At 47.2% G+C, this 24614-nt stretch overlaps 1 protein-coding gene across 3 annotated transcripts in view; it reads left to right on the forward strand.

Annotated features, from left to right (window-relative positions):
• The window catches only part of ASAP1 (ArfGAP with SH3 domain, ankyrin repeat and PH domain 1), a 141952-nt gene that overhangs the window by 27370 nt on the left and 89968 nt on the right, over positions 1-24614 (forward strand). The gene's annotated exons all lie outside the window — the stretch shown is intronic.

Consider the following 24614-nt stretch of genomic DNA (forward strand, 5'->3'; position numbering starts at 1 on the left):
ACCCGCTTAACGTGGGTGTCGCAAACTGACGCCCCCTAACAACAAACAAAAAAGAAGTGTAAGGTTGCGATGGGACTTCCTCTGGATTCAAGTGTGAAGTTAGGATGTTTGAGGTTCAGGGACCTTTAAAAGCCAAAACCACTGCCAAAATGTAAAATCAGCACCTTCTGTCCCTAGCATCAAATCCACAACCCTTTAACCTGTTGTCATATGGAACGGTAAAATGAAACAATGTACCACAGAGTTAAAAGGGACTTGTTGATCAGAAGGTCGGCAGTTCGAATCCCCATGATGGGGTGAGTTCCCGTTGCTCAGTTCCTGCTCCTGCCAACCTAGCAGTTCGAAAGCGCGTCAAGTGCAAGTAGATAAATAGGTACCGCTCCGGCGGGAAGATAAACAGCATTTCCGTGCACTGCTCTGGTTCGCCAGAAGCGGCTTAGTCATGCTGGCCACATGACCCGGAAGCTGTACGCCGGCTCCCTCGGCCAATAAAGAGAGATGAGCGCCACAATCCCAGAGTCGGCCATGACTTGACCTAATGGTCGGGGGTCCCTTTACCTTACCACAGAGTTAGCATATCCTCCAACTCACTGTTTTGACGGGAGGTTCCTGGAATTACAGAAGCCATTCAAGTACGTTTCCGAGCCCAATTCAAAGTGTTGGTGCTGATCTTTAAAGCCCTAAACAGCCTCAGCCCAGTATACCTGAAGGAGCGTCTCCACCCCCATCATTCGGCCTGGACACTGAGGTCCAGCACCGAGGGCCTTCTGGCGGTTCCCTCCCTGCGAGAATTGAAGTTACAGGGAACCAGGCAGAGGGCCTTCTCAGTAGTGGCGCTCATCCTGTGGAACTCCCTCCCATCAGATGTCAAGGAAATAAACAACTACCTGACTTTTAGAAGACATCTGAAGGCAGCCCTGTTTAGGGAAGTTTTTAATGTTTGATCTTTTATCCTCTTTCTAATATTCTGTTGGGAGCTGCCCAGAGTGGCTAGGGAAACCCAGCCAGATGTGCGGGGTATAAATAATAAGTTGTTGTTGTCCTGGTTTCTGATTTGATCCCCAAATGCTCCAGGGTGAATCGGCACTTGCAGATGACCCTGGAGCTTGCAATGGTGTCACACTCTCATGTGAGCCAGCAGACTTGGGTGAGAGCGTGGCACTAAAAGACACACTTTTTTGGTGCTGCACTCTTGCGTCCCAATTTTCATCCAGGGAAGGTATGGGTTTAGCTGCCTGCTGGGCTGGGCAGCCAGAGAAAAATGTATCTCTAGCCAAGGGTAAGCGGCCTTGGGCTGAATGCAGCCCTCTAGGCCTCTGGGTCAGATTTTCAGGGATCTCCTAAGGACACACCCCTCGCTGGTACTCCTTTACACACTCCTGGAGTGTTTTGGCCTGGCTGGAAATTCCCCTTGCTTGTCAGGATGGAGGATTAGGGAGAGTCATGTAGGTTGCTGTACATACCCTCCAACATTTCTCCAATGAAATTTTTGTTGTTGTTGTTTAGTTGTTTAGTTGTGCCCGACTCTTCATGACCCCATGAACCACAGCACGCCAAGCTCTCATTTCTTCCACTGCCTCCCGCAGTTTGGTCAAACTCATGCTGGTAGCTTCGAAAACACTGTCCAGCCAGCTCATCCTCTGTCGTCCCCTTCTCCTTGTGCCCTCCATCTTTCCCAGCATCAGGGTCTTTTCCAGGGAGTCTTCTCTTCTCATGAGGTGGCCAAAGTATTGGCGCCTCAGCTTCAGGATCTGTCCTTCCAGTGAGCACTCAGGGCTGATTTCCTTCAGAATGGAGAGGTTTGATCTTCTTGCAGTCCATGGGACTCTCAAGAGTCTCCTCCAGCACCAGAATTCAAAAGCATCCATTCTTCGGTGATCAGCCTTCTTTATGGTCCAGCTCTCACTTCCATACATCACTACTGGGAAAACCATTCCATTATGGTTATGATTATACACAGCCCATCTGACTGGGTTGCCCCAGCCACTCTAGGTGGCTTCCAACATATGTATATATAAAACACAATAAAACATTAAACATTGGAGGTAGGATGGCCGTCTGTCATGGATGCTTTATCTGAGATTCCTGCATTGCAGGGAGTTGGACTAGATGACCATTGGGTCCCTTCCAAGTCTATGTTTTTATGATTCTATGTTTAAAGAACTTCCTTATGCAGGGCTGCCTTCAGGTGTCTTCTAAAGGTTGTGTAATTACTTATCTCCTTGCCTCAGGGGTTACATAACTCCATACCCGCTCACACACATTCTCCAGTGAAAATAGGGACGTCCTAAGGACATTCTGGGATCAAATCAGAAACTGGGATGGCTTCTGTAAATATGGGACTGTCCCTGGAAAATAGGGGCACCTGGTGGGTCTGGATTTTGAACCAGCTCACTCTGCTGATGGGAGGTGTGGCCTGGCATAGCTAGCCCAAACCACAATTTGCAAACCCAGTTCAAGCTATGAGTTTTATTCTGGTCCGCCAGCTGATGCAAATTCTCTTCTTTGGCAATCACTCATAGCCGAGTAAGATTGTCCTCCATAAACATGGTTTTAACAATGAGTCCGTAAGTGGCTGTGGAGGCCAATTCTGGATCCACACCTCTTTCCACAGTTGGAACATTGGTTTCCGGACAGGAGCTGATCACGGTGTGGATTTGCCAAGCGTGCCTTCCTCCTAGCACGTTTCTCCCTTGTGTCCTGAGTTCGAGTGTCTTCAAAGCCCATGACACCTTTGGTAAACATTGTTCTCCTATCGGAGCACTCGCAGGCCAGTGTTTCCCAGTTGTCGGTGTTTATACTACATTTTTAAAAGATTTGCCTTGAGAGAGTCTTTGAACCTCTTTTGTTGACCACCAGCATTACGGTTTACATTTTTAAATTTGGAATAGAGTAGTTGCTTTGGAAGACGATCATCAGGCACCCGCACAACATGACCAGTCCAAATTATTGTCTATCAGTGCAGACACCACCCCAAAAGTATCCCTTAACCTTGCTTGGACGAGATGTCTGAGCTAAGCCATCACATCTGGTCCTCAAGAAGTGATTCTCCTCCCATTGAGGTCCTGAAGCAGCAATCTTTTATATCAAAGCAAACAAACAAGGCCATTAATTGGTCTTTCATTGCTTGGGGTGTATGATCTGGATACTTTCCCAGTTACAGATGGGCGATAAATGAGACTGAAAATATTGAAATATTTGCAATATGGCTCGATGAGCTGTCTTGGTTGTTTTTGCTGCACAATCCTCATATACCAGCTGCTTTTCAGCCTGCCAATTATTGCAATATCCTTCGTGGCTTTGTGTGTTGAACAGTAATACATTACTAGCTCTCTCTCTCTCTCTTTTTAATTAAAATGAGTGAGCTGCCCAAGCTCCGGAGAATGTTACTTAAGATATTCATTAACTAATCCCCTGTGTTAACATAGGTACTCTTGATAGTTCCTCCAAAAACATTGGTTCGGATATTCATAGAAGCAGGTGTGGGAGCCTTTTGTCATTCCTGGCCATTGGCCATACTTGCTAGGGCTGATGGGAGTTGTAGTTCAGCAAACACCTGCAGGGCCAAAGGCTCCCCATACCTTGTAGAAGGAAGGAATCCATAGAATCATAGAGCTGGAAGGGACCCCAAATTCCATCTAATCCAGGAATATGGAACTGTCTCGAACGGGGATTGAACCTGCAACCTTGGCGTTATCAGCCCCACGCTCTAACCAACTGAGTTATCTCCACCATGTTGTATATAGTTGCTTCGTGTGGGTGTGTTTTCTTGCATGAGCGGAATAGCAGCACTCGATACAACCCATAATCTGGCAACACAGCCTGCTCGTACTCCCCGCCTTTCCTCTTATCAACAAGGGTTATTTTCTGCATTACAGTCTCACCATGCATCATGAAAGTTGCTATTATTGTTGCTCCCTCTATTACTGCTTCTTATTATTATTATTATTATTCCCATTCCACTGCCCAAGGCCCTTGGAGACAAGGAGCCGTGATCAATGGCTGAAAACTCGCCCTACACCGTTCCATCTTTTACTTCCCCAAGCACATTCCCTCTCCCCTGATGTTCCGGCATTTGTTTCCGATTTGCTGTGCTCTCGGTTTCCTTTCCAGATACCGAGGTTCCAAAGCACCAGCCTTACTGCTGATTGTTCTCCCTGCGAGGCTGGCATGCCACAATGCGTTTGTCAGCGGGGCTTGCTCTCGCATGACAACATCAAAACACAAAGGCAAAACTGAATCAGCAGATCAGTCAGCTTTATCACATGCAGCTAGGAGCTTGGCTTCCTTGCCCGGATTGCTTGTTGTTGTTGGGTTTCTTGTTGTTTTTTGTCGTCGGTGGAGAGCAGTCCATGGAACAACACTTACGGTCAGAAATTTCTTCCTAATACACACATAAACACACACACAAACATATGTATATACACACACTACATTTACAAGCATATATAAATGCGGTCTATTTCTGTATTTACATTACAGTGGTACCTCGGGTTAAGAACTTAATTCGTTCCGGAGGTCCGTTCTTAACCTCAAGCACCACCTTAGCTAATGGGGCTCCTGCTCCCGCTAGAGCACAATTTCTGTTCTCATCCTGAAGCAAAGTTCTTAACCCGAGGTACTATTTCTGGGTTAGCGGAGTCTGTAACCTGAAGCGTATGTAACCTGAAGCGTATGTAACCTGAGGTACCACTGTAATAATATTATTTTTTTATTATTTATACCCCAGCCACTCTGGGCGGCTCCCAACAGAATATTAAAAACACCACAAAACATTAAAAGCTTCCCTAAATAGGGCTGCCTTCAGGTGTCTTCTAAAAGTCAGATAATTGTTTATTTCCTTGACATCTGATGAGAGGGCGTTCCACAGGGCAGGCGCCAATACCAAGAAGGCTCTCTGCCTGGTTCCCTGTAACCTCACTTCTCGCAATGCGGGAACTGCCAGAAGGCCCTTGGAGCTGAACCTCAGTGTCTGCGCTGGACGATGGGTGTGGAGACACTCCTTCAGGTATACTGGGCCGAAGCTGTTTAGGGCTTTAAAGGTCAGCACCAGCACTTTGAATTGTGCTTGGAAATGTACTGGGAGCCAATGTAGGTCTTTCAGGACTGGTGTTATATGGTCTCAGCGGCCGCTCCCAGTCACCAGTCTAGCTGCCGTATTCTGTATTAGTTGTAGTTTCTGGGTCACCTTCAAAGGTAGCCCCACGTAGAGCGCATTGCAGTAGTCCAAGCGGGAGATAACCAGAGCATGCACCACTCTGGTGAGACAGTCCGCGGGCAGGTAGGGTCTCAGTCTGGGTACCAGATGGAGCTGGGACACAGAATTAACCTGCACCATCATGGACAGCTGTGAGTCCAAAATGACTCCCAGGCTGCACATCCAGTGCTTCAGGTGCACAGTTTCCCCATTCAGGACCAGGGAGTCCACCACACCCGCCCGCACCCTGTCCCCCCAAAACAGTACTTCTGTCTTGTCAGGATTCAACCTCCATCTGTTAGATATCTAATGATGGTTCATTCTGCCTTCCTTCCTTCTTGCACCTATGCTACTTGCATTCTCTGCCCTTCCTCAGCCCTCTGACTCAGAGACTTCTAGCCTCTCATCACCCACAGCAGCTGTTTAGCAAGGAGTCTCCGTCCCCACCCTCAAACTGGCATTTCAAAGAGTTAGCATTAGTGAAATGTCATGTATCGTGGGGAAAACAATGGCCTCCTTCTGCAGACCTCCTCCTTTGCGTTCACGTTAAATGGGCCTTTCATTCACGGTCCCGCTTTACGACTCGAACACTCCCAATTTGGCACTTGGCAGTTTCCGAAATAGCATGCCCATTTCCCTACATCTGATTGTTAAGTCCCAAACCGCCTCCACTCCCTGTTCCACCACCTCGGCTCACCCCACCACCACCACTTCCCCGTCCCCTGAAGATCAGTGCTTTAAATATCAAATCAGCTGGTGGGTGTATCTAAAATAGGCACACGCCAAGAAAAAGAAAGTTGGGGGTGTTGTTTCTGTGGCTCATGCTGAAGCACGGCTGGAGACTATTTCTTATGAATACATGGCAGGCGCAGAGAGTGCTCAGCCAACCTCAGGGGTTGCATCACAGTGGGGGTGTCATGCGTTAGTGCAGGGGTGGGTCGCGTGCTGCCCGAGGGCTGTGCATGGGTTAATTTCAAGCAGGTGGGGGGGACAGCGGGGAGAGAAGGAAGGGAGGAGGGTGGAAATGTTTTTGGGGAGAAGAAGCCAAAACAGATGGAAGGGTGGAAAGATGTGTGGAGGAAAGCCCTCTGAAAGGGACCAGCTCACAGCTCTGGGTAATAATAATAATAATAATAATAATAATAATAATAATAATAATAATAATAATAATAATAATTTATTATTTATACCCCGCCCATCTGGCTGGGCCTCCCCAGCCACTCTGGGCGGCTTCCATAGAAACCAAAAATACGGTAAAATATCACACGTTAAAAACTTCCCTGAACAGGGCTGCCTTAAGAGGTCTTCTGAATGTCAGGTAGTTGTTTATCGCTTTGACATCTGCTGGAAGGGCGTTCCACAGGGCAGGTGCCACTACCGAGAAGGCCCTCTGCCTGGTTCCCTGTAGCTTTGCTTCTCGCAATGAGGGAACCAACAGAAGGCCCTCGGCACTGGACCTCAGCGTCTGGGCAGAATGATGGGTGTGGAGACGCTCCTTCAGGTATACTGGACCAAGGCCGTTTAGGGCTTTAAAGGTCAGCACCAACACTTTGAATTGTGCTCGGAAACGTACTGGGAGCCAGTGTAGGTCTTTCAAGACCGGTCTTATATGGTCTCGGCGACCGCTCCCAGTCACCAGTCTAGCTGCCGCATTCTGGATTAGTTGTAGTTTCCGAGTCACCTTCAAAGGTAGCCCCACGTAGAGCACATTGCAGTAGTCCAAGCGGGAGATAACCAGAGCATGCACCACTCTGGCGAGACAGTCCACAGGCAGATAGGGTATCAACCTACGTACCAGATGGAGCTGGTAAACAGCTGCCCTGGACACAGATTTGACCTGTGCCTCCATGGACAGCTGTGAGTCCAAGATAACTCCCAGGCTGCACACCTGGTCCTTCAGGGGCACAGTTACCCCATTCAGGACCAGGGAATCCTCCACAACTGCCACCTCCTGTCCCCCAAAAACAGTATTTCTGTCTTGTCAACCTCAATCTGTTAGCCGCCATCCATCCTCCAACCGCCTCCAGACACTCACACAGGACCTTCACCGCCTTCACTGGTTCTGATTTAAAAGAGAGGTAGAGCTGGGTATCATCCACATATTGATGAACACCCAGCCCAAACCTCCTGATGATCTCTCCCAGCGGCTGCATGTAAATGTTGAAAAGCATGGGGGAGAGGACAGAACCCTGAGTCACCCCACAAGTGAGAGCCCAGGGGTCTGAACACTCACCCCCCACCACCACTTTCTGAACACGGCCCAGGAGGAAGGAGCGGAACCACTGTATGACAGTGCCCCCAGCTCCCAGCCCCTCAAGACAGTCCAGAAGGATGTTATGGTCGATGGTATCAAACGCCGCTGAGAGATCCAGCAGAACTAGGAAACACCTCTTACCTTTGTCCCTAGCCCGCCGGAGATCATCAACCAGTGCGACCAAGGCAGTTTCAGTCCCATGATGAGGCCTGAATCCCGACTGGAAGGGATCCAAATGGTCCGCTTCTTCCAGGCGTGCCTGGAGTTGTTCGGCAACCGCTCGCTCAATCACCTTGCCCAAGAATGGAAGATTTGAGACTGGGCGATAGTTGGCCATTGTGGCCGCATCTAAAGATTTTTTTTAAGAAGCGGTTTAATAACTGCCTCTTTCAGCGGGTCTGGGAAGGCTCCCTCATGGAGGGAAGCATTCACCACCCCACGAAGCCCATCGCCCAGTCCTTCCCGGCTAGCTTTTATAAGCCAGGATGGGCAAGGATCCAGGAGACAGGTGGTTGGCTTCACTCGTCCAAGCAGCCTGTCCACATCCTCGGAGGTAACAGATTGGAATTGATCCCACTCAACTTGACAAGAATAATCTGTCCTTTACCCCTGGCATCCCACAGGGTAGAAAAGAAGAGGAGGGGAGAGAGAGAAGAGGCTGGCTGAAAGAACAGGGTGGCAGGAAAAATTAAGTTACGAACTTAATTCGTTCTGGAGGTCCGTTTGTAACCCGAAACCGTTCTTAACATGAGGCGCGCTTTCGCTAATGGCACCTCCCACCGCTGCCACACTACCGGTGTGCGACGTCCGCTCGCACCCCGGGGCAAAGTTTGCAACCGGGAACATCTATTTCCGGGTTAGCAGAGCTCGTAACCCGAAGCATTCGTAAGGGGGACGGTACATAACACGAGGTTCCACTGTAAAGCTCTACAACTTTGAGGGCCCCCCCAAAAAAAAAAGCTCAACAATTTTTGGGAATATGGCAACCCTACTCTAGGATAGCAGGGACCCAATTGCATTCAGGAGATATTGTGTTGCTAGCTCATTGCATCTTGCCTTTCCAAAATACTAGGGCCTCAATAGGATTGGCTGCTCTATCCAGAACCGGCCCTCTCATTAGACAGAGTGAGGAAATTGCCTCAGGCAGCAGCTACCAGAGGCCAGCATCCCCACCCATTTCCTCCTGAGCCCCTGACCATTCCCTGCTGCTAGAGATTAGCGCAGTGTGTGGCATATAGCCTGCCATATGCCCCCTAAACTAGGCTACCTGCTGACCTCAGGTGCAATGGAGGAAGGTATTCCACTGCCCGTGGCAACGTAGGATTCAGCTGCCAGTCCATTTGGCTTCTGAGCACGGAATGGGGAGGAGCCATCTTGCCCTTTGCCTCAGGCAGCAAAATGTATTGGGCTGGCCCTGGCTCTATCAGCTGGAAAATTATGTTGCTGGAATCTGAATTTCAAGCAGCTGTCGATGCTCTGTGTGTACGCTGCCTTGAGAGCAGCTATTTCAAGAGCTGCATTTTTTAACGTTCCATAAACAAAGAAATAAATGGGACTTCCCTGCACGCCGGCTGCTTGTCAAAATAATGGGCATTATTTAGAAGGCAAAGAAGAATCATATGAGGTGAAGGGAAAGGAGCCCTTGACTTGTCAAAAGCCTCCTACATTTTATGCTCCAAAGGAAACGCTTGCAAAGATATCCCTAGAATACCCAAATGTCAAAAGTCTGTGCAAGAAGTCATTTCGCAACGTATTTCTTCGAAGTAAATGAGCACCGATGTCAACATTTGCTTTTGGCTTTAATAGTTAGCATTGGGTTGGCTTCTGCTCAGCAAGTTGCGGGTTTGAAAAAAGCCAACATGCTGTATTAATTACCATTTTTTAAATTTTATTTTGGTCATTGCACAAGGCTCAGCTCATTGGACAGGCTGGCACACAGAAAGTGAATGTCGTATTGTTTAGGAGAGAGTAGTCTTCCACATTGAACAGAACTGGCAAAGAAGTCTTTAGTCTTTAGTAACTCAGAGACAGTGTGCCTCTCCTCTCGTGTCAGGGTTCAGCCCTGCCAAGACCTGGAACCTGACCCCTCCTTAAAGGGGGAACTGAAGAAACACACAAGTTCCACCGATCTCCAAATTGCCAGGGACCCCAAAGAGCAGTTGGATCTGACTGTTGATGATGCAGTCCGGACTGTGGTCCCCATACCAGCTGCCTGCTCAGCTTTCAGACCTACCTCATCTCCCTCTGGACCACAGGAGCAGAGGGTGGCCAGCCAGGCAGGAGTTTAAGGGCTGCCACTGAAGTGTCCATGATGTGGGAATGTTAAGGATTGTAGGAAAGGATATATGGAATAAATATTACCCTTTCTTCACTCACACTAGTGAGTGATGCAGCAGAGCAAATTCCCCTCAAGATAGCTGGAAGCTAGTTTGCAGATTCTTTTGAATCTCTTAGTTAAGATTATTTCCTGGTGGCCCCTTTGATCCCTCTTAAAAGAATAAAGACACGAGAGGCTTTCTGAGTAAAGTAACAAAAAGTTTACTCACATTTCACGATAAGATCCCTGAAAGGCAGGCATTTCTTAGTAGTTACATAATAAACAGTAAAGGTAAAGGGACCCCTGACCATTAGGTCCAGTCGTGGACGACTCTGGGGTTGTGGCACTCATCTCGCTTTACTGGCCGAGGGAGCTGGCGTACAGCTTCCGGGTCATGTGCCCAGCATGACTAAGCCGCTTCTGGCGAACCAGAGCAGTGCATGGAAACGCCGTTTATCTTCCCACCAGAGCAGTACTTATTTATCTACTTGCACTTGACGTGCTTTCAAACTGCTAGGTTGGCAGGAGCAGGGACCAAGCAACGGGACCTCACCCCGTCGCAGGGATATGAACCACCGACCTTCTGATCGGCAAGCCCTAGGCACTGTGGTTTAGACCACAGCGCCACCCGTGCCTGATAATAAACATAATAAACAGAGGGTGAGTTAATCTCATATGGAGACTGAACTCATGTGCTGCTGGCTGAGAGCCCGCAGACAGCAAAATTACATTAGATAACAAAATGGCTGCAGAAGAGCTGCGTGGCAGCAAGAGAGCAGCAACAATAGAAAGACAAAACTAAACTGGACAAGAGACTGAGAAAATGGCTGCGTGACTCGGCTCTTTTGTGGAGTCAGCCAGAGCCATGCCCATCTCCCAGGTCACATGCAGGGGGAGGACGCCCCAGACCAGTGAAAAAAGAAGATACACTGACTGAATTGTTGAAATCAAGCTGTGCCCAATCTAGGGAAATAAGGAATGCTGCATTTGACTGTACCAATGGATTACATACCACACATGAAACTACTCCAGAGAAGGGGAAGAGCATGGAAGCACCTCTGTGGATCAGAGCCTGGCTGAGCACCAGAAATGAGGGGAACCTCCAACTTTTATAGACGCTCCGAGTCTGAGATGCTTCGTTACTGAAGCAACAACCCTACTGTTTTCCTGAATGGGGGGCATGGACACCACGACTCGCAAAGGCAAAATAAACCAAGCCATCCAAATTTGCATGATTATGTGGGCTGAAGAACTGCAGTTCCCTGGGGCTGGATTTTTTAAATCTTTGCTAGAAACCTATTAGTCTTGCAAATGTGGGAAGGAGAGGGGGGATGTTGCACAGCTCAGGTGACTGGAGGAGGAAGAAGACAAAGATGAAGAAGTATATTGCAGTTCACCTTGTGTGATCCCAAACATGAAGCACCCCATTTTTCAAGACATATCTATGCCCAATTCTTCAACAGGGCAAACGTAGCAAAAGGGTGGGGTGCAGCACATTCGCATGTCAAGTATTTAGCCATGCCAGATTTAAAAAATCAATCCCTTTTTCTATTTCATTTGCAAAACAAACAAACAAACAAACAAATTCAGGGATTAGAGGGGCTATCTATGGGAAGAAGCCACAGCAGGACTTGATATAGTTTCATGCAGAAATTCCCTTAATCTCAGGGTCGTGGGTTTGAGGCTCACATTGGGCATAAGATTCCTGCTTTGCAGGTGGTTGGACCAGATGACAATATTATTATTAGTAGTAGTAGTAGTAGTAGTAGTAGTAGTAGTAGTAGTATATTTATTTATTTATACATACCCTGCCCATCTGGACAGCTCCCAACAGAATATTAAAAACACGAATAAACATCAAACATTAAAAACTTCCCTAAACAGGGCTGCCTTCAGATGTTGTCTAAAAGTCTGGTAGTTGTTGCTACCGTCCCATCTCCCTTTTAAATGTGGATTACAAAATATTTGCAGACGTTTTGGCAAGTAGATTCAAGAGGGTTTTAAACAAAGTAATCCATAAAGACCAGGCAGGCTTTCTCCCAGGTAGTTGTTCTCTTTGACATCTGGTGGGAGGGTGTTCCACAGGGCTTTGCTTCTCGCAGTGAGGGAACCGCCAGAAGGCCCTCAGCGCTGGACCTCAGTGCCCGGGCAGAACGATGGGGGTGGAGACACTCCTTCAGGTATTCTGGCCCGAGGCCATTTAGGGCTTTAAAGGTCAGCACCAACACTTTGAATTGTGCTCAGAAACGTACTGGGAGCCAATGTAGGTCTTTCAAGATGACCCTAGGGGTTGCTTCCAACTCTACAATTATTCTATGATCTGCAGTTAAAGGGGACTGGGCAGCAGGTAGTGGGAGAGACCTCTACCTGAGAATGTCCCTCAGTCTGAGTTGACAATGCTGGGTTTTAAAAAACGAATGGCTTGCTATAAGGCAGGCTCCTTTGTTTCCCTGGGAGAGGAATATGGAGAGCAAAGCAATGAGGTCTCCAGTGTATAGCTGATTAATTGATTAATCAATTAAACACAGGAAACTGCATCGCACTGAATTAGACCATTACTCCATCTAGTTTTACATTGTGAACACTTGACTGGCAGATGCTCTCCAGGGTTTCAGGCAGAGAGGGGACATTTGCAGCCGGACCTGGAGATGCCGGCGTTTGAATCGGAGGCCTTCTGCATTCTCCCACAGAGCTGCAGTTCTTCTTGTAGCTGATGTTCAAGATTCGCTGGATTTTCAAGCAGAATTAAAGCCTATGCATGGAAAATGGGATGGGAGACAAATTTGGTTGACTTTGCCTATTAATCTGAACCTACCTAATTCACGGGACGCGGGTGGCGCTGTGGGTAAAACCTCAGCGCCTAGGACTTGCCGATCGTCAGGTCAGCGGTTCGAATCCCCGCGGCGGGGTGCGCTCCCGTTGTTCGGTCCCAGTGCCTGCCAACCTAGCAGTTCGAAAGCACACTTAAGTGCAAGTAGATAAATAGGGACCGCTTTATAGCGGGAAGGTAAACAGCGTTTCCGTGTGCTGCGCTGGCTCGCCAGATGCAGCTTGTCACGCTGGCCACGTGACCCGGAAGTGTCTTCAGACAGCGCTGGCCCCCGGCCTCTTAAGTGAGATGGGCGCACAACCCCAAAGTCGGACACGACTGGCCCGTACGGGCAGGGGTACCTTTACCTTACCTAATTCACACTTTCTCAAACCATAGGTGGAACACAGGGGTGTTTTGTTTTTTGCAAATTCACACTTCTCTGAATTTCACAATGCAGTTCACCAACCATAATAATATGTACAAAAATGCATATATTCGTGGAAATAACATCCAAAAATGCATTATATTAAGGGAAAATGCCTCTAAATTGTGTTTATTGGGATGGATACACACACACACACAGTGGTACTTCAGGTTGCAGACTCCACTAACCCAGAAATAGTACCTTAGGTTAAGAACTTTGCTTCAGGATGAGAACAGAAATTGCGCGGTGGCGGCGTGGCGGCAGTGGGAGGCCCCATTAGCTAAAGTAGTACCTCAGGTTAAGAACAGTTTCAGGTTAAGAACGGACCTCCGGAACGAATTAAGTTCTTAACCAGAAGTACCACTGTACAGCATTTAAATGCTGGTGGATTTTCAAGGCAACTTAAAATAAATAAATCACAAACTGATGCAGAAACATGGCGAACTAAATTTAAGGCTCGTAAAAATGAGAAACGGAGAGAAATTGAACCAGACAGATTCATCCATCTCTAGATGGAAGAAAAGTGCAATTACCCAAAACAGGTTTCATCTCGTCATGGCAACAGGGGAACGTCCTGCTGGGCTATTGATTGCTTGACCTGCATGAAATGAAATGGATGGTCCCAGCTGGATCCAAATGAGCAAGTGAATTACAGTCCCTTCTCATCAGCCTAAGATTGACATTAATGAATATGACCACCTAGTGCTAATTTCTTCTGTCTTCTACTCTCAGAGTGGAGATGTGCAATAGGGTCAAAAGGACATTTCAAGAAGAAATGTCCCCCAAATATATCTCAATATCTCCCACAAGCTGCTTGCCTTTTTTATTTCCATTGCATATGACCAACCAAGAGCCCTCTAGGAGTCTGATAAGCACTCATTTTCTGAGTACATCAGGAACAGGAACTCTGGATGTTGTTGGACTACAACTCCCATCAGTGTCATAGCATGGGGGCTGCAATCTCCTGGGTAACATGGACCCCGTTAGGGAGTTGAATGCAGATGCGTACTTTCCGCCCCAGCCCCAGGTGCTGGCAACCCACGCTATGCCACTGAGTGTCCCATCAGCCAGCATAGCCAATGGACAAAAATGGTGGGGAGCTGTAGTCCAGCAACATCTGAATGAATACAGGTTCCCCAACACTTTCTGGATGATAACCTTGGCTGAATAACAGATATACGCATGTGCGCTAGCTTTTAGTGAAGGTGCACATTGAAGCCAAAGTCTATTTTGGCCCAAGGAGGGAGGGATGGCAAAAAAAAGTAATTAAAATAAGTAAAACAACAAAAACAAATCTATTAAAATACATAGAATAAAAACAGCAGATCACTATTAAAGCTCTTTCCTTAAAAACAAACAGTTCCCAAAGTCCTGTTGGAATAAAACAGTCTTCACCCACCAGTGGAAGGGCAGCAAGGAGGGAGACAGTCTAGCTTCTTTAGAGAGGGAGTTCTAAATTCTGGGGCAGCCACCAAGAAGGCCCTCTCCTGTGTCCCTACCAAGAGTACCTATAAGGGTGTTGGAACTGAGAGAAGAGCCTCCCTTCAAGATCTCAGATCCCAGGCAGGTTCATATGAGAAAATACGGTCCTTCAGGTAGCCTGGGCCTAGAATTTAATACATCCTCTCTCACACACACAAGAAACCCTGTTAGTGGATGCAAACGCTTGCAAAATGTGTTTCTATAACTGAACACAGCAGCTTTGCTTCGAAACTCTGCCCCAGACAAAGTGCTTTGAGAGTTACTACCTGAAGCTTATGTGAGAAGGCAAATAGAGGTTTGAAAAGCAAGCATCAAAGTATCTTCTGTTACCACTCCAACACAAAATTTATATGCAAATGCATGCATGCAGTCAAATACATTAGGTGTGCAGTGAATCATTTCTAGCCCACCTCACTCTAAGGGCAAGTTAAAACACAGAAATAAAATGTGCAATGAAATCACTCCCTGTCCTAATTTTAGTTACTCTGAAATTAGCTGTGCTCATTTCAGTGGAAGCTACTACCATGAAAGTTCCTGAGAACTATGTTTTTTTGCACAGATGATAGAGGGAGAATCTATGGACTCCAACTCCCATCAGCTCCAGCCAGCATGGCCAATGCTTAGGAATGATGGGAGTTGTAGTCCAACAACATCTGGAGGGCAGTAGATTCCCCACATCTAGGCTAAAATCAGCGACAGTGACAAAGTACCGGTAACCTGCGGGATCAACAGCTGTATATTGAGAAGCAGCACAGATAAGGAGAGATCCTCAGGTCACATGCTGCATCATAAGTTGAGAATTTGGTTGGTAGAATGCTAAGGGGTTAGAGGAGAACGGTAAAGGAAATTGATTTGTTCCCCCCTGCAGGCCCTGCATTTGGCTACCTGCCATACACCTGATGTCCTATATGAAGTCAGGTGTAAGACAGGTAAAGATGCGACTAGAATGAAGTGGTTTTTGCAGGCATCACTGACCTGCAATGTGCCACATGGAGAGCTAAGCAAGTGATAAGCTGATATTTAGGACTTCTAACTGTTCAAAAGCCAGTGGGTGGGTGTGCATAACTAGAGAGATTTCACAGACACTAAGAACACATGGTTTGAGTGACTAATCTCTGAAATATTTTGAACGTGGCCACCCATGACTTATCTGCATTATTGCACAACTGAAATAGTTGAACCTCCTAAAGTCTTTTCCATTGGTCGACGCTATTTCTTGTTTCCTAGAAAACATTAATGAGAGCCTTTGGCTTCTCTAAATTGCCAAAGTACACTCCAGAGTTACTTAGAAAAATAATTAGGAACTATGTTATTTCCTAAGAACTTCTGAAGACCATTGCTAGATTTGACCAAATGCCTGTCTAGTCTAGAATCCTGGTTTTTACACCAGCTGGCCAGATGTCTATGGGATGTCTCAAAACTCTCTTATACTGTTGTTCCCCAGCATAAGGTATTTAGTGTCCCGTATGAAAACACTCCATGGCTGTGTATGTACTCCCATATATTATGCAACCTGTGGTGAGCTACAAGCCATGTCTATCCAGTCATTTCTTGTGAAAGACTGGGTTTCCCCCAAACCAGCTTCAATCCAAAAAGAGGAAAAGAACACCCTAGCTGTGTTTAAGTTGGAAATGTGCACACAGCCTGTGTGTGATGTGGTTGTTGGGGAAATATAGTAGCGGACAACTCTGCAGGTTGGGCTAGTGAAGGGACGCAGGTGGCGCTGTGGTCTAAACCACTGAGCCTCTTGGGCTTGCCGATCCACTGTGTACCACTGTGGCGGGAAGCTAAATGGTGTTTCCATGCACTCTGGTTTCTGTCACAGTGTTCTGTTGAGCCAGAAGTGGTTTAGTCATGCTGGCCACATGACCCGGAAAGCTGTCTGTGGAAAAACCCTGGCTCCCTCAGCCTGAAAGTGAGATGAGCGCTGCAACCCCATAGTCGCCTTTGACTGGACTGAACCTTCCGGGGTCCTTTACCTTTTAGCATTACTTAGGTTGGGCTAGTATTGTAAGTCAGAGCATCAGGATAATTTTTCCAGAAGATTTAAGTGGAATCTAGGTGAGAGGATTTAAAACTTCTTGCCTTACTGGTCCCCAACAGCATAAAAGAGCCTGCGGGACTTGCAACTGCATGAAACTCTTAATCTCAGGATTGTGGGTTCTAGCCCCACGGTGGGCAAAAAAGATTCCTGCATTTCAGAGGGCTGGACTAGCTGACTCTCGTGGTCCCTTGCAACTTCTCAGTTCTATGACTCTGTGTATTGTAGGTCTCACATGCCCTTTCAGGTATATGGGAACCAAAGATTGGCATGAACGTCAAGAGTGTTCCATGCACAGTCTTCCTCCTGCGGCTTCATCCTGCACACTTAGCACCACCCACAGAGCTTTAGCTGAAACTCTGCTCTCCCACCTCCCGCAGCTGACTTTTATGTCCAGTGTCAGAATCCCACCCTTCCAGAAGTCAGGGAGGAAATGCAGGTGCTCTTGGGTCCTAGCTTCCTCCCTATTTTCTAACTTCCACGAGGTGGATTCTTCTTGCTGTCTCTCTCTCTATCTTTCTGTCCATCAGCTTTATATACCACATTTCTTCCAAGGAGCTCAAGTTACCAAAAATGGTTCTCTTCCTCTCCATTTTATCCGCACGATGACAACCCTGTGAAGTAGGTTAGGCTGAGAGGCTATCACCGGCTCAAGGTCATGGCTGTACAGAGATTTGAACCCTGGTCTCCCAGGTCCTAAGGGACGTAGGTGGCACTGTGGGTTAAACCACAGAGCCTAGGACTTGCCGATCAGAAGGTCGGCAGTTCGAATCCCCACGACAGGGTGAGCTCCCGTTGCTCAGTCCCTGCTCCTGCCAACCTAGCAGTTCGAAAGCACGTCAAAGTGAAAGTAGATAAATAGGTACCACTCTGGAGGGAAGGTAAACGGCATTTCTGTGCTCTGCTCTGGTTCACCAGAAGCGGCTTAGTCATGCTGGCCACTTGACCCGGAAGCTGTACGCCGGCTCCCTCGGCCAATAAAGAGAGATGAGCGCCGCAACCCCAGAGTCGGCCATGACTGGACCTAATGGTCAGGGGTCCCTTTACCTTTCCCTTTACTCCCAGGCCCTAGCCTAGCTCTCTCCCCAATATGCCACATGGGTTCTTCCGAACTAGTCACTAGAAGAACCAGTAAGAAGCAGTGCCTTCTGGAAGTACTTAATGTGGATAACTGAAATGGAAGCTTCCACACACCCCTCTATTTTCTTTAAGTTGCAAAAATACCATGGACAGAATGCAAAGCCTTTGCGTGTTGACTATTTATTGAGCTCCTTTTACAGCCGTGTGTTTCTGGCGGCTGCTACTGGCACTTACAATGCGTGGAAAACCTCTCTTCAGTTATCACACTTGATTCCCACCCTATGTTTAGGTCCATTTAAACCAATGGGGGAAATGAAATGAGATCGAAATCTTTACTGTTCTGCACAGGGACGCCAAAAAACAATGATATATATTTGCATTCACGTGTGCGAGACCTATCAGGCATATCTGAAGCTTGCATCTGAAATACAGAATGCTGACAAAGGCTCAGCCTGCATCGTATTTAGCAGGCATTGTTGCGCTGAGTTCTTGCAACTCGGAGGAAGCTGTGGTGAGAGGGCAGTAGTGATTTCTGTAGAATCTAACTGGTTCAAAAATAAATGTGTCACTTTCTGTTTTTTGATGGAAAGTTAATAAATAATGTCAGCTCTACCCCACAGCAGGTTTCAGAGTTTCTCCTGGTGACTGTGTCGCATTTTGCATTTTAAAAGTTCAAAGGACTTGGCGTGCATTTATTTCAATAGCTCTCTTTCAGTCCTTATGATATAACCCAGCAAGGTAAAGGTAAAGGGACCCCTGACCATTAGGTCCAGTCATGGCTGACTCTGAGGTTGCGGCGCTCATCTCGCTTTATTGGCCAAGGAAGCCGGCGTACAGTCATGTGGCCAGCATGACTAAGCCGCTTCTGGCCAACCAGAGCAGCACACGGAAACGCCGTTTACCTTACCCCTGGAGCGGTACCTATTTATCTACTTGCACTTTGACGTGCTTTTAAACTGCTAGGTTGGCAGGAGCAGGGACCGAACAACGGGAGCTCACCCCGTCAAGGGGATTCGAACAGCTAACCTTCTGATCGGCAAGTCCTAGGCTCTGTGGTTTAACCCACAGCGCCACCCGCATAACCCAGCAAGGTAGGGCAGTATTATCACCACTGGATTGAAGACTGGGGGAAGATAGGGTAGGATTCTGGCCACATCTTCATCAGAGTTGGCCCTTCCATAAGGCAGAGTAAGGCAGCTGCCTCAGGCAGCACATTGTGAGGCAGCACAGGCAGGCAGTGGCTAGAAATGTGTGCTATGCGCTCTGCCCTGCAGCCCCTAAGCTAGCGTGCTGCACCAGGGTGCAATGGACAACTCTGTTCCACCACAAGCACTGAAGCATGATTGAACTACCAGTCTAGGCAGATTTTGTGCAGAAAACAGAGGGTGCACCATCTTGTCCTTTGCCTCAGGCAGCAAAATGGCTCAGGACACTCCTGATCAACCCTCTTAAGTACTCTGATACCACTTTAACAGTCATGGCTTCCCCCAGAGAATCCTGGGAACTGTAGTTTGTTAAGCATGATGACCTCACAGACCCAGGAGACTCCATGGTTGTTAAAGTGGAATAAGAGTGCCTTAACCTTATGATGTGGCTGCAACCTGAGACAGAACGGCTTATGATGGGAACTTATTTATTACATTTATAACCCACCTTTGCCTCCGAAGAGCTGAAGGTGACATACATACTTCTTCTCATTTTATGCACACAACAACCTTATGATGTAGGTTGGGCTGAGTGAGGATTTGAACCTTCTTCTAGTAAATGAAATTCTTCTAGTAAACCCATTTTTTGTACGTGGTCTTGACAAATATATGCATCTTTTTGCAAGCAATGTCCCCTACTAGAATGCATTTTTGTAGGTTTTGTTGTTGTTTAGTCATGTCTGACTCTTCATGACCCCATGGACCAGAGCACGCCAGGCCCTCCTGTCTTCCACTGCCTCCCACAGTTTGGTCAAACTCATGCTGGTAGTTTCGAAAACACTGTCCAACCATCTCGTCCTCTGTCGTCCTCTTCTCCTGGTGCCCTCCATCTTTCCCAACATCAGGGTTTTTTTCAGGGAGTCTTCTCCTCTCATGAGGTGGCCAAAATACTGGAGCCTCAGCTTCACGATCTGTCCTTCCATTGAGCACTCAGGGCTGATTTCCTTCAGAATGGATCGGTTTGATCTTCTTGCAGTCCGCGGGACTCTCAAGAGTCTCCTCCAGCACCATAATTCAAAAGCATCAATTCTTTGGCGATCAGCCTTCTTTATGGTCCAGCTCTCACTTCCATACATCACTACTGGGAAAACCACAGCTTTAACTATACGGACCTTTGTTGGCAAGGTGATGTCTCTGCTTTTTAAGATGCTGTCTAGGTTTGTCATCACTTTTCTCCCAAGAAACAGGCGTCTTTTAATTTTGTGACTGCTGTCACCATCTGCAGTGATCATGTAGGTTATTTTCACACATATATTCATTTTGCAAACACTTTCCTATACTATATGCATATTTGTAAATGTTGTTCGGTTGGAGAGCTGCACTGCAAAAAAAGTGTGGGTTTTGAAGGATAGTTGTGTTTTGGTTCTCGTATTGTTGCGAACTGCATCCTATTCCTCCCATCTCTACCTGTGGCCCTCCCGATGTTGCTGGACTCCAACTCCCATCAGCCAGATCCTGCAGAGCCAGTGTGGTCATGGATGGTGGCAGCTGGACTCCAAATGCATTTGGACCGCCACAGTTTTGCCATCCCTGTATTGGCGGGGGGGGGGGGGGTTGATGCTGCCTTGGTTTTATGTGAGAAAGTCAAGGTACAAACGAGTAAATGTATCGCAGGATATATGCTGTGTGTTCCCAAAGGCAAAGGACAGGAGCAGGTTGAAACAGAAAGAACAGAAGAGAAAGAAGCCTGTTCACAACCACACTGTGCATTAAAAGTACATTGGGGAAAACCATGTGCATTCAGCACATGGTATATATACAGCCAGAATCCTGAGCTGGGTAGGGCAATGAGAATTTTAGATTAAACTACACTTCCCATGATTCTTTGGGGGAAGTCACATACTCTAAATTGGCTTTAAATGTATGGTGTGTCTGGGAGAAGAGAGGGTTGAAGAAGACTGGAAGAAATTTAAGATTTATTTACAAAAATATTGTAATTTGGTTGAAGGTTAAGAAGGATGCTAGATCGTAAATAACTGTCCTCCACTAACTTAGATTTGAACTTGATGATAAGTGAGTATAAACTCTTTGATGGAGAACTGTTAGATTGTATTTAAAGGAGCGGATATAAGATTGTAAACAAGATGATAATTTGCTTGGAAAAACTTTTCTACAATGTAAGTGGGAGCGGGAGACGTGAGGGAGTCCAAAGAAGTGAAGAAAGTATGTTATATAAGTAAAGTTGTTTACTATTTATGTATTTGTATTCAAAAAATCTTAATAAATATCTATAAAAAAATAAAAATAAAATAAATGTATGGTGTGAACATGAAACTCTCAATATTTAAGGAATTCCAAATGTAGCTGGGGGTTTTTCTAGCAAACCTATGGGCCCAGCCCACCAAATACTGCTGCTATGTGCTCTCGCGTCATGACTTGTGCTTTGACATCTGCTAAACATCTGTGCTGCTTGCAACGCAAACGTCATACTCCGTGACACTGTGCTGGCAAAACGATGACTATGATCCATCCCTAAATATTTACTTGCTGTAATCGAAATGTTTAGGATTGGATCAGGAAAGAGGTTGGAAAACATTTCTTAGGGTGCAAAGGGAGCTGCCCTGTACTGAGTTCAGCACAAAGTGGCCATGGGTCTGAGGTCCCCAAGGCTGTTGCCCAACATTGTCTCACGGGTGGGCCGGCCCTACCTGGAGACCCATGGCCACTTTGTGTAGACAGTGCTGAACTGAGTACAAGACAGCACCCTTTGCACCCTAAGAAGTTTTTCCAACCTCTTTCCTGGTCCAATCCTAAACATTTGTGTAGCACTGTCTACACAAAGTGGCCATGGGTCTCCATGCCTTGGGGACATCAGATCCGGCCTCCGAGGAAGACATTGCACATTGCAGCTACTGCTGTGGTAGCAGCAACAGCTGCAGCCAGGTCTGCTTCTTCCTTGGCAGCCCTCTTCCATGCGGCCTCTTAGTGAATAGGAAGTGCTGATGGTCTCCTTTCACTCTTGTTCCTGATGTAAAAAAATTCCTTCCAGTAGCACCTATCTGTTCCTGATGTAGCTCTTTATCTTCCCTTGGTCCTGATCTTCACTCACCCCTTCTTGCCTGATCGGTGGGAGGAGCCATTGTGTGGTTTGCTTCAGGTGTCAAAAAGTATTGGGCCAGTTCTGTCTCCAGGGTTTCAGACAGCAATCTTCTTCTGCATGCCTACAAGGATATGCAAGGGACCTTCTGCATGAAGCACAGGTGCTTTGCCACTGAACAAGACAAATAGGGATAGCTGGTGAGGCTTGTTGTTGTTGTTTAGTCGTTTAGTCGTGCCCAACTCTTCATGACCCCATGGACCAGAGCACGCCAGGCACTCCTGTCTTCCACTGCCTCCCGCAGTTTGGTCAAACTCATGCTGGGAGCTTCGCGAACACTGTCCAGCCAACTCGTCCTTTGTCGTCCCCTTCTCCTTGTGCCCTCCATCTTTCCCAACATCAGGGTCTTTTCCAGGGAGTCTTCTCTTCCCATGAGGTGGCCAAAGTATTGGAGCCTCAGCTTCACGATCTGTCCTTCCATTGAGCACTCAGGGCTGATTTCCTTCAGAATGGATAGGTTTGATCTTCTTGCAGTCCATGGGACTCTCAAGAGTCTCCTCCAGCACCATAATGAAAAAGCATCCATTCTTCGGCGATCAGCATTCTTTATGGTCCAGCATCACTTCCATGCTGGTGAGCCTACGTTCTATTAAAATCTATGGAACTTCATGTTTAAGTCATAATCTCATGTGTTCCAGTGGGGGGGGAGGGTGCATACTGTTCTCTGGATTGGGTCCTTAATGCATGAGTGGACTTTGGGCTTTCAAGCTTCAACCGCACCCTGCGCGAGACCAAAAACTGGCTCAGCACCCAGTGCGGCAGAATCGGTTGCACTGCCCTTAATCTGCCTCTGCTCAATGCTGCCAATCAAATTACGGAGCAGAAATGTCCTGGGGTTTCCTCCCTCCTCGGTTTATTCAGTCTGGAACAGGTGAGGCATACACAATTTGCACATAACAAAAGGCAATATTTAACTGGCCCGTTGAAGAAGAAAAAAACACCTGAGGCCTTTTAAGGATGTACTGTGGGTGGAAGGACTGAAGGATAAAGGCACCCCTATCCCATTTCCATTCTGCCGCTGCGTTATCTCCTAAGGTAAATCTGTGAATTGACTGTGAAGAAGGGAATAGGGGAAAGGAAAAAGCCACTTTAGCAGGGGCAATTTATGATGCTGTAAAATGGCAGGCAGGGAAAGGGTTAAATACCCTTCCCCTCCTCTGCCGCTTCTAGTTGCCGCAGCTTCCTGGTGCTGATTTTCCTGTTTAAAAGGGTCATGAGGCGACCGTTGCACATGCTTGCATATATGATGTGCTCTGACCCTAACATACCGTGAATAGGGAACAAAAGGGCAAAACCGGGTGTTGCAGATTTATTAATTATTTCCTCCTCGTGTTTGTGGCATTTGTACCCCACCCTTTCACCAAAAAAGGCTCTCAGAGCAGCTTACGAAGATCAGTTGCAAGGCAGGCCCTGTCCTTAGGACTCACAATCTGGAAAAGCCATGACACAGGGAGTGGGGGGGACCCAGAAAGGGTGGGAGGAGAGAAGAGCAAACTCAGTCACAAGTCCTTAAAGTTACAGAGGTACCTTGTGTTACATACGCTTCAGGTTACAGACTCCGCTAACCCAGAAATAGTACCTCGGGTTAAGAACTTTGCTTCAGGATGAGAACAGAAATCGCATGGCGGCGGCAGCGGGAGGCCCCATTAGCTAAAGTGGTACCTCAGGTTAAGAACAGTTTCAGGTTAAGAACAGACCTCCAGAACGAATTAAGTTCTTAACCCGAGGTACCACTGTACAAGCAATGTTGGTGGTGGTTTTGGATGTCCTGCCCTCCAGAAGAGCAGTCTCTCCCCTGAAATATTCTCCCATCCCTGAGATCAGATCCAGGAGCACAGCTGATGACAACATCCAGGGCTGGAGAACAGGGCAGCTCTATTTGCAGTGGAGTTCTGTTCCTCATGCAGCTTCGTTCCATCCTTCCTTCTAATATAGCATTTGCTGCTGAAAACGGCAGCTTCTAGTTTCCCCTGCTCTCTTCTCTGCAACGTATCATGAAACTTGCAACATACCATGAAACTGGCCAGGTGATGTGATATCATCACCTCGCCTTACTAGCAGCAGCCAGTGACGTGGACTGGAGTCCAGAGAAACTCGCAGTGCGGCGATGTCACTTTCCAGAAGGTGACTTACACTAGATGCTATGTGGGATCAGCGAAATGGAATAGGGAGGAGAGATGGTGGTTTCTGCGGCAGCCACGTGTCTGCTGCAACACCTGCATTTCTCCTGCTAGGGATGGGTGACTCTGTCGATTTTAGTTTCGCATTTTCCCAATCTGAAATTCTCAGTTACCCATGTTTTCACATCTGTCTGCTTTAAAAGAACGAAAAGAGGCCATCACACAAATACACTAGTACAGTCATACCTCGGGTCACAGATGCTTCAGGTTGCGTTATTTTGGGTTACGGACCGCCAAAACCCAGAAGAACCAGAAAGGGTTACTTCCAGGTTTCGGCAGTCGCACATGTGCAGAAGTGCTAAATTGTGCTTTGCGCATGCGCAGAAGCGGCGAATCGTGCCGCTGCAGGTTGCGGGCACTGCGGGTTGCGAACATGCATCCCACATGGATCACGTTCGCAACCCGAGTGTCCACTGTATTTTAGTGTGACTTTCTCTGAATACACAAGTTGGAATGCAATTTTGCCTCATCGACACAATTTTGTAGATCAGAGTTCCCCAACACAAAATGTTGCATTCCTTAATA

This window comes from Podarcis melisellensis (genome assembly GCF_964234715.1).
Source record: "Podarcis melisellensis genome assembly, chromosome: 7".
Taxonomy (NCBI): domain Eukaryota; kingdom Metazoa; phylum Chordata; class Lepidosauria; order Squamata; family Lacertidae; genus Podarcis; species Podarcis melisellensis.